Source organism: Canis lupus, chromosome 35, assembly GCF_003254725.2.
Source record: "Canis lupus dingo isolate Sandy chromosome 35, ASM325472v2, whole genome shotgun sequence".
NCBI classification, from domain to species: Eukaryota; Metazoa; Chordata; class Mammalia; order Carnivora; family Canidae; genus Canis; species Canis lupus.
The window spans coordinates 11,525,331-11,533,429 of NC_064277.1; positions in this window are offsets into that span (position 1 = coordinate 11,525,331).

Here is an 8,099-nt window from a genome sequence, read left to right on the forward strand (position 1 = left end):
CGTGAGACTTGATCCCAGGTCTCCAGGATCACACCCTGGGCTGAAGACGGTGTTGAACCACTGAGCCACCAGGGCTGCCCTTCATTCTAGTTTAATTGATAAACTAAACTTCATATGTACACGAAAAAGCATAGCACACATAGGGTTCAGTACTACCTGCAGTTTCAGGCACTCCATAGATAAGGGGGAGTCCACTGCACCCAACCACCCTTCTTTATGTGTCTAAACAATAAAGTGGTCTCATCAAGACCACTTACCACCAGTTGGAGTGGGAGATTAGTTTATATTACTTATGGCTTAAGAAGTTCAGTATTTAAGGGAATTTGGTGCTTTCCTTGTTAGTCATGGCAACTTTCCTGATTGCCTATTAAGAACAGAGGCAAGAAAATATGTCTTAATATGATAGAATGGGAAAGAAACTTATCTTTTTTAAAAAAATAATACTTATTATTTATTCCAACACTGATTTGCAACATGACCTTAGGGAACTCCCTGGCTTTAAAACATTGTGACTCATAAATTCTTGAAGATCTGTCACATGTAGAGAGCACATGCTCTTGCCTCTATCAGTTTATTATTCTTATTCAGTTTATTATTCTATGATTTCTTGTTATATATAACATAGATTTTAGCCTACCTTTTCTCTCCACCAAGACAGTTTTGATTAGAGAATGAACCCCAAATCCTACTATTGCTTCCTCCAGCAAATCTTATTTCCACTACTTGTACTTTCTTCTCACCTTTAGGGTACCATGAAAGAAGTCATTTGTTTGAGGTATAGTCTGGGGGGAGGGGAGCCGTCCATAGTGATGTAACTATTCTAGTATTTTTCTTTCTTTCTTTTTTTTTTTTTACAGTATACAGAACTTGCAAATATGAACTTATCAGTTTTTTTTTAATTACCAGTGTCATAACATCAAAATTTCAAGGTAGCAATGATTCAACTTTCTAAATCTAAAATCAAAGTACTTTATACTTTGTAACATGAATAATCTTAATTAAGATTGTCAGATGTATTTCAAGTCACTATAAGTGTAAGAAAGTGGAGAAACCAGGCGATGCATGAGGCAGATTATCTTTCTCTCTCTAAACTTTATTTGTAAACTGGAAACAATAATCATACTTTACAGAGTTGTTGCAAGTTAAAAAGAAGTTAGAAGTCTTCATATTGAAAATAACTGCTGAGGGTTAACATAGACAGATGGTAGGGAAAAAAACACAAGAAAAGAACCACCACTCCTGGACCCAAATTAATGAAATGCTAAAATTCCAAAGAAATTCTAAAAACTTCCCAAGAGAGGAGGAAAACTGACCATATGCCAAGAGATTAAAAGCAAATTGGTTTCAGACTTTACATTAGCAACAGTAGACTCTACTGAGTTAAGCCTTCATTCTGATGGAAATTGACTTTCATTCTTGAATTTTATACCCAGCCAAATAATTGGTAAAGCACAGGGTAAAATAAAAGCATTTCCTGATTTTCAATGATGCAAAAAGTACACTACTCAACAATCTATATGAAAATACTATCTGAGGGTTGCTCCAGAAATAAAGGGATTTTCAAAATATAGTAACAAAATGCATCAGAAAGAATAAGAATGAAGTTTGACTTAGAAGAGATGAAAAAGACTGCAAACAAATTTAAAAGAATCAAATAGATGTCAGTTGGACATTCTCTTTGGAGCACCAAAGATTAGTGGCACAAGATCATGTTACTTTTTCATGGATCCCTTTATGAATAACATTTACATAATCAAAATAATTAGATACTCTTTTAGAATAAGCATCTAGGAGCAAGGCATATAAGCCTTAATTAAAGATTACTGTTTGAATTTAAATGTTATAAACTTCAAAAATAAAAGATTACATGCTTAATCAAAAGACAGGTGAGCAATCAATAGTGCAGGTGAGCAAGATAGTGTATTTCAGCAAAAGTCTTAAATTTTTTGTAATAGGAATCATTAGATACTATCTAAAATAGATAATTTAAGAAGTACAGAACTACAGAACTTGATACAGATTCCCATTATCACTATTGCTGTTAATAGTTGGAGGCATTAAGCAATGCAATTTAATAAAATAAACTAGAGGTAAGAATTGGAAAGGAGGTAGAAAAACTGTCACAATTTGTAGATGTCATGTTTATGTAATTATAAAACACCAGAGAGCCTTCTGAAAAACTATTGCAAACAATAAATTGGCTCAATAATTAGTAGAACATATCAGAAACCAATAGTCACAATAAAATGTAAAAATGCAATATATATAAAAATTGCAGAAGATAAATTACCAAGAAGAAACTTAATGAGAAATATGTATAACCTTTATGAGAAAAATTCCAAATTATTCCTCATGGGTGCAAAAGTGAAAAACAAGTAAATGGGAAGACTTAATGACTTACCAAGACTCAATATCATGAAGATGTCGATTCCACCAAACTTAATTTATAAATGTAACATGATCCAAATAAAAATACCAGCTATCCAGGAAAATTCTGATAAAGAGCAGTTATTCATGCAAAATATTGAATTACACTATAAAACTTTAATAATTAAAATAGCATGGGAGTGTGGCATGAATACAAACAGATGAAATAGATAGAACAAATACTTATACATAGTCCAAAATATATCATAAAATTAGTACATAGGAAAGATGGTATCTCAAAAGAATGGAGTAAGAGAAGACTTTCTCTTTTTTGTTTTATTTTTGTTTTTGTTTTGAGTAGGCTCTACCCTCAACACGGGGCTTGAACTTGACTCTGAGATCAGGAGGTGTATGCTCTACTGACTGAGCCAGCCAGGCCCACCCTGGGATAGAAGAAGACTTTTTTATTTTTTTAAGATTTTATTTATTTATTTATGAGAGACCCAGAGAGAGGCAGAGACACAGGCAGAGAGGGAAGCAGGCTCCTTGCAGGGACCCCGATGTGGAATTTGATCCTGGGACTCCACGACCCCAACCAGAGGCAGATGCTCAACCCCTGAATCATCTAGGGGTCCTGAGGAAGACTTTGTAATGGATGTTTTAGGGACAACTGCGTAGCCATCTGGAATGACATAAAAGAGGATCCATACTTCTCGCTGCCTTACAGATAACTCCAAAAAGACTTGAGTAAATGGTTCTTAAAAAATCAAAAGTAGCAGTTAAAGTACTAAAAGACAACACAGACAATACCTTTTATAACCTTGGAACTCAGAAGCCCTTTCCAAGGATGACTCAAAAACCAGGCACAAATGCACACACACACAAGAAACAATTTTAACTATATAAAAATCAGTATTTTCTCAGGGCAAAACTTCATAAGCAAAGTCACAAGACAAATTACAAAGTAGGACAAATATTTCTGACTCATTTCACGAGGAACAGCTAATCTACTCCTAAGTAGATGGTAGTAAGAAAGCAGATGGTAAAAAGTAGAAAACTGGGCAGAGGATATTAACAGGAAGTTCACAGAAAAACAAAAACAGGTAGCCTTTAATCATGAACGGCTGCTTAGCCTCACTACAAATAAGAGAAATGAAATTTAAAACGATGTGTTACCAGGTTTCATCTAGCAAATTAGCAAAAATCCAAAATCTGTGGTGAATATCTGAAATGGCAGAAATGTGTTCTTGCCAGTGAGGAGTGGAAATGTGCACATCCCCTAGGGGAGTGATTTGTCAATATCTTCCAAAATTAAAAATATACATAGTCTTTGATCCAGTAATAAAATTCTAGGACTCTACCCTACACATACACCTCATATTTAAATGTATGTTTACAAGGTATTTTAAAAAGATTTTATTTATTTATTTATTTATTTGAGCAAGTGGGGTGAGAAGTGGAGGGAGAAGCAGGCTCACCTGCTAAGCAGGGAGCCCCACATGGGGCTTGATCCCAGGCCTCCAGGATCATGATCTGAGCAAAAGGCAGACACTTAACCAACTCAGCCACCCAGGCATCCCTACAAGTTGTTTTTTTTTGTTTAATTCTGATATTTTTTTCTATAGCAAAAGAGTAAAACAATATCATTTAGTGAAACACTGGTTAAATAAACTATATCACAGCCATTAGATGGACTGTTATGCAGCTAACAAAAGAGAAATATGGAAAAAAAAAAGAAAAAAGATGTTCTCTTGATATGGAAATATCTTTAGAAAATATTAGTAGTATATCAACCCAATATTCTGTCTTTTGTATAAGAAAAGGAGAAATGTGTACACATTTTGGGTTTTGCTCTATCTGCATAAGGAATGGCTAAAAGCATAAAGAAAACAATAAAAGTGGCTGTGTACATTCCTCAAACATTTAAACATGAAATTACCATATGATTTAGCAATTCCACTTCTGGGTATATATCTAAAAAGGATTAAAAACAAGGGCACTTGGGTGGCTGAGTTAGTTAAGCACTTGTCTTCAGCTCAGGTCATGATCCCAGGGTCCTGGGATCAAACCCTGGCTCGGGCTCCCTGCTCAGTGGGGAGCCTGCTTCTCCCTTTCCTTCTGCCCCTCCCCCTGCTTATGCTCTATAAAATAAATAAAATTGGGGATCCCTGGGTGGCTCAGCAGTTTAGCACCTGCCTTCAGCCTAGGGCATGACTTGGGATCGAGACCCAAGTCAGGCTCCCTGCATGGAGCTGCTTCTCCCTCTGCCTGTGTCTCTGCCTCTCACTCTCTCTGTGTCTCTCATGCATAAATAAATAAAATATTTTCTTAAAAAATAAATAAATAAACATTTTTAAAGTTTTTTAAAAAAAGAATTAAAAGCAAGAACTTGAACAGATATTTGATTTTTTAAAATTTATTTTTTAAGTAATCTCTGTATCGACATGGCGTTCAAACTCATGACCCCAAGATCAAGAGTTGCATTGTCTACTGACTGAGCCAGCCGGGTTCTGCATGAACAGGTATTTGTGCACAAAGGTTAATACCAGCATCATTCATAATAGCCAAAAGGTGGAAATAATCCAAATGTCCATTGATGGATATGGATAAACAAAATGTGAAGATATACATATCATGGAACATTACTCAGTCTTAAAAATAGATGAAATTCTGACACATACATGCTACAACATGGGTAAATGAAAACACTATGCTAAGTGAAATAAGCTAGACACAAAGGGACAAGTATGGTGTGATTCCACTTATACGAGATTCCTAGGGTAGTCAAATTCATAGAGGGAGAAAGTAGAATGGAGGTTGCTAGAGCTGGGGAGAGGGGCACAGGGGAAGTTATTATTTAATGGATACAGACTTTCAGTTGGGGATGATGAAAAAAGTCCTAGAGATGGATGGTGGTGATGGTTCTACAAAAACCTGAATGCACTTAATATCATTGAGCTGTATGCTTATAATGGTTAAAATGGTAAATTTTATGTTCTGAATATTGACCACAACAGAGAGATATATCCCCCTGTAGAGTCAGGCGGTAGGCTAGGAGAGACACTACATAAAGTATACCTTTTGAACTACATATTCCCTAATGACCTAATAAGATCAATAAACACATTCTATGAAAATTCTTTTTCAGAAACACATTCTATGAAAAGCCTAAAGTTTCCTCTTGGATCACTTCCGTAATTTGATTTTTTTTCTATATGCAAATATTACTTCATTTTGTTTCAATATTTTCAGAACATTTTGATCAATAGTGGATTGATTAAACATCCACACACCAGAATACTAAATAGTGATATTTCCCTCACTTTGATTTATAGATTTGCAGGTTCTGGCCTCCAGAGAAGTGCTTTCAACTCTGATCCTCATGGAGCTGGTTAATGAAATGCCCTGTGCTTGCCCTGCTGTTTCAACCACGTGTCTGGGGGGAAGGTGAGGAGGGGGACAGCTGATACTTCATGTATGCTTCATGCTCCAAGATTACTTGTCAGAGCAAATCCCACCTTGGATATGATGGGGTCCTTGCTTGACCATTAACAGATAGATCCCTCATTTTATCTTGCTGTCTTCCCTTGTGCAGGTACCTCCCATGGCAGGGAAGCTGAAAGGCAGAGTAAAGTTCCAAATTTTACCTATATGCATCCTTATCCAGAGCTACCCTGAACAATTCCCTTGTAGTGGGATACCCTACTATTGTGGTACCCATTCCACTGGTCAACATCTCCATTGGCCAGAAAGTACTTCCTTATTATTGAGCAGAAATTTGTCTCAATTATATCCACCCATTTGTCCTGTTTTTATTTTCAGGATCCAGAAAACATAAATATAATCCCTCTTCTGTATGATATCACTTTTGATATTTAAAAACCATGGAATCAGACAGTATTTGTCTTTCTGTTACTGGATTATTTCACTTAGCATAATGTTCTCAAGGTTCATCCATTTTGTAGAAGGATTTCCTTCTTTCTTAAGGCTGAATAGTATTCCATTGTGTGTATATATCACATTTTGTTTATCCATTTAGGCATCAATGGACATTCAAGTCATTTCCACCTCTTGGTTATTATAAATACTGCTGCAAGGAAAATGGGTATGTAAATTTCTCTTCAAGGTCCTACTTTCAATTCTTTTAGGCATATACCCAGAAGTGAGATTGCTGGGTTATATGGTAATTCTGTGTTTCATTTTGTTGAACAACTTCCATGCTGTTTTCCACAATGGCTGCACCATTTTGCATTCCCACCAACAGAACACAAGGATTCCAATGTTTCCATATCCTCTCCCACATTTGTCATTTTCCGTGTTTTTTTTTTTTTAAAGTCTTCCTCATGGGTGTGGGGTGATATATCATTGTGGTTTTGATTTGCACCTCTCTAATGATTAGTGATGCAAAACATCTTTCTATATGCTTGTTGATCATTTGACTATCTGGAGAAATGTCTATTCAAGTTCTTTATCCAATTTTTAATTAAGGTATTTTGTTGATGTTGTAGAGTTGTAGAGTTCTTTACATGTTCTGAATGTTAACTCTCAGATGTTTCAAAATTTGCAAATATTTTCTCCTACTTTGTAGGTTGTCTTTCAAATCTTTTGACTGTTTCCTTTTCTTGGATATGACACTGAAAGCACAGCAACAAGTCATAAATAGACAAATTGGACTACACATGACTTTTTTTTAAAAAAACATCACATCTGTCCAGTCATCAACCTGTGTCGACCCTCCTCTATCAGTCTCTCATTTACTCTCTCTCCACCTCTCTCTCATGCACACATACACACGCACGCTCATTCATAGTTAGCATGGTTATGATACTCTCTAGCCTCTAAACATCCAGTTGATTTATAATTCCCTTTCTTCACTGCTATCATCTGAGAAATTGGGGCTCTCTGGGGTCACCTTTGGAAACCATTCCTGAAGAGTTGCCTGGTTCTTGTTATCTTTGCCTAAGCTCTTATGTCCATTTCATGTATCCAGAATTATTTCATCTCATCCAGTGCCACAAAACTGTTCACAGTTGTCTGAAATGCAGCAACTAATATATATTACTCTGCTTTGAGTACAAAACACTTTTTTTTTTAATTTTACGGGTGCCAAGAGACACATTCATTTAATATTGAAATTTATGATGGAGTCCAGAAAAACAGCAAAGTGAATTTTTAGTTCTTTTTGAACTTCTTCTATTAGAGCATTGGTTGCAGCAGGTTTTCATTAGCATTTAAATTAATGTCTTTTTAAAAGTTCTATTCCAAAATGAATGATCTCTTTTATGATGTTTATCTAAATTTATCAAATATACCAAAATATGCAACTTCAGAAATGAATTTTGTGTTCCAGTTGCTGAATCTTGATATTTAGCCATTTGTTATTATGTAGTAGCAACATGTAAAAGGTCTTACCAGGATCATCACAGGAGGTACCTTCCCTACACACTGAGCACTTTCACCCCGCCTTTTTCTGTAGCTCCCTACCTAGAAAGTTTCTGTGAATTCAGTCCCATTCCTTACATCAATGGTGCTAAAGACGGAAGCACATGGTAGCAATGGTGCTACAAACAGAAGTTTATATACAGTATGACTAAATATTTAAAGTTATATATCAAGCTATAAAATGTGTCCATCCAATCATCTTTATTTCCATATTATGTATTTGCTAATTTGCCTACCATCTAAAATTTATTTGTAACCCCAAATCAATGCTTTCAGTGCTTTCATGTCAT